General features: G+C 36.5%; 1 protein-coding gene across 1 annotated transcript in view; it reads left to right on the top strand.

The window, feature by feature from the left end:
* Window positions 1-3,556, top strand: part of tshz3b (teashirt zinc finger homeobox 3b) — a 40,555-nt gene that overhangs the window by 32,360 nt on the left and 4,639 nt on the right. The window lies entirely within an intron of this gene.

The raw sequence follows: 3,556 nt of genomic DNA on the forward strand, positions 1-3,556 counted from the left end.
ATATCTGCATGTTTATGTGTGTGTGTGTGTGGGGGGGGGGGATTGTCTTGACTTATTTCCAAGTTCTGGTTCTCCTTCTTTTACTCTCCCTTCTCCCTTTTTCACATGTTTTTATGACTCATTTTATTTATTTGGTATAAGGTAGTCCCTCGTTTATTGCGGGAGTTCGGTTCAGAACCTCATTAAGTGAAATTCTGCAAAGTATCAACGTTATGTTTTTTGTAGCATTTATTGTAAGGCTTTAGAAACCCTTACCACACTCTTGCAATGTTCTTAACAATGTTCTAAACTCCAACATTTTTCAGTCAGGTCATCTGGACAGTTTCTTTTTTTGTGCTGAAACGTTTCGCCTTCGATCCGAAAGGCTTCGTCAGTCAAGGAAACACACAACAAAAATGTTCTAAACTCTTCAGCCTACATCTTTTTAACAACATACATATATGTACTGCACAGTCGCTACTGCAAAATTTTATATTGGGACCCACCAGCCTTGGTCCGGTTCTGGTCTGATTCTGACCGGCTCTCTGCATCTGTTGAGCACCAAGTGCACTGTTGCCTTGGGGGTAATGTAGTTCTTGTACTGGATTGGCAATACAGTGTAGAATTATTGAAAGAAAACTACAAAATGGTGACGCCTGTCCAAATTATATATATATTTTTTGTCATTAACTTTTTCCTAACCGCGTGAGTACCGTAATATTACTGTAAAGTCGACAATCGTGTGCCGTGTACTTTTTTTGTAAAACATTATGGACTGTACGTCAATAAACCGCAATAGAGTGAATCCACAAAAGTTGAACCATGAAGTAGTGAGGAACTACTGTACTTTATAAATTCTACTCATTTTTTTTTTTACTGCAGGTACTGAAGGAAGTAATACACCGATACAACAAAAAGTGTGGCTTTTTTTAAATATATCACACATTAAAAGCTCCATTTCTTCCAGTTTTGTCTCAAGAGAAGGATCTACTCCCCTGAGGCAACTACAACAGTACAATTATATTTTGATCAATTATGTTAGTACGAACAATCTGCCAATAAAGTTCACTTTCAGCACTTGTAGTAACAAACAGCACACACACTGGCTACATGTTGTGTGTATCTCAGAGTTGTATAGCTGGACGTCTTCTGGCATTTCAGTCTGTTACTGATTCATTCATTCATCAGTGAACCTCAAGGTGGTGATTTTCTCTGCACAACACCAAGCTAAAATATGATAATTGTTGTATTAATTTCAAATAGGCTACAAGGTACTTTTTTACCGTAGTTTCAGGATTAACTGAGTAAATCACCAACATTAAAAGTACAACATTGCCTGCTATAACTATGAGTTTTATTTAGTTTTGCCAGTTGTTTGGAGCTAGCCTGAAATTACACCATTCTCTAATGTTAAATGAACTCTCTCACAAATATGTTTATTGGCCATTGAGATATAAGAAAATTGTGGCATAACTGCTAGTCCAAGATCGAACAAATACTTAACATGCAGTACCACACAACGCTAAAACAGTAAAGTCGTGTCACAATATTTCAGCAATGCAGCATTAAATATCTAATAATGACAGAAATACTCATTTATTTCAATACTGTATATAAAATATACATATTTCCTGTGCCAACAATTGAATCACAGTCTCAAAATTAAAGAAAAATATGTACCATCTGTTGTAATGAAATATTTTTAATACAATTTTATCATAATACATGTAAACGGTTAGTAATTAGCACCTGCCGTCTTGGAAGGCAGGTAATGATGTCATCACCTGTGTTTGCAAAATATCCCATGAACCACTGAACAAACTCGTTAACATTCATATTCAACAATTTCTGGGCTCAACCCAGTTCAAGATGGTCACCACAGTTAATCAACTCCTCACCTACACAAATGGTTTTATCTTTTTTTTTACTGATTCTGAGACAAAGTTTAGCATAATACTAATGTCCACAACACTCTGAACAGATTGCACAGAATATTTATTTAAAACTTTAGCACAAAAGACTATGAGTTTTTTAGAACATAGGAATAGATGAAGACACTGTTCTAACATCGTATAACTCATGTATTGTTGATGATTTAAAAAACAGATTTTTGTTTTTTTGCTTTGGTTTTGCTCAACTTATTAATATAGCCTGCTTAATTTATTACATCAGTTTATAACATTGTTTATTTTCCAAAACACTTCCATATTCAACCATTACAGTTTTACAAATCCACCATGTTCCTTGTGCTCCATGTGCAGAAGGTGAAATTTGACCCACACGTTTTATTTAGCACAATACTCAATTAATACCTCTGACTTTCTGCTTGTACCTCTTTACATACTACACACTTGCAGGTACACACATGAGCAAAACAAACACAAACACACGCCCCATTCTTCTTTCAAAAACGAAGCTAATTTAAGGAGCTTGTTGTGTTTTAAAAGGTGATTTCACATTGATGTTGGCCACAATGAGAGCACACAGCTGCTGTGTTCGACTGTTTTTCTCAGTCAGAGCATTGTTCTCTTAAACAGCTGTCGTTGGGCTGATGCAGAACAGATGGCATGTACATGTGGGTCTGCTCAGCTGCACGTATGTGCAGACAGCAAATGTCTCTCTGACACAGGAGTGGAGAGAGAGGGAAAGACAGACAGAGACAAGGAGAGATGAAGAAGCTCTGAAAGAGGGTCGAACATGAAGGCACCTTATTTTGTGCGTGTGTGCTTATTGTTTCTGCCAGTGTCGGAATAAGTAGCAAAAATGTTAGTTTTTTGTATTAAAATGTCACCTACTCAGAAGAAAAAGAAAACATATTCCAGTATGTACTGTTATGTGTCATGTGACCCTGTAATTTACGTATTTATTTATTTTAACTGAAGATAAAAGCATGTTTGACATCTTTCACATGAATCATATTTTTGTGAGACAGAGCGCTGGAACATATTGAATGCTCAACAGAGAAACCCGAATGCTTGCCTGAAGGCAAAGAGTTGTTACACTGCAGCACTTACAGTACAGCCACTGTGTGTGAGTGTGCGCATGTGTACGGGATGTGTGAGGGGCTCTGGGATATCAGTGTCTCTATGCATCTGTTTATCCCACAGCAGTGTTGTATCATCGCCGATGGCAACAAAGAGCCTGTCGATGACAAAGGCTCCTCTCTGTTTTGCTGCTCGTGCAGCACCAGCACATGCAGAAATTCACACACATACAAACCAGTTGCAGAGCTCAGTGTGAGATGGAAGTTGGCAACAGCTGAGGTGTGTAGTATGGTGGCACTGGCAGGTAGAGCCCACAATTTACTCTTAGTTTTCATAAAACCAAAGGCAGTACATGGACTGTTATTTCCAGTATTAAACATATATATGTTTTTCTTTCTGTTATTAAGTTACTTTTCTTTATTCTTTAAAAGTGACAGATTTCACAGCTTGCCAGTTTAGATGAATGACGGTTTGTAACAGGAAGGACTGTTGTTGAAAAATCCTTAAATATTTACATGTTTACATATGTATCTATAATATAATACTAATATATATATATATATATATATATATATATATATATATATATATAT

Source organism: Nematolebias whitei, chromosome 2, assembly GCF_014905685.2.
Source record: "Nematolebias whitei isolate Nwh7 chromosome 2, NemWhi1, whole genome shotgun sequence".
Lineage (NCBI taxonomy): Eukaryota > Metazoa > Chordata > Actinopteri > Cyprinodontiformes > Rivulidae > Nematolebias > Nematolebias whitei.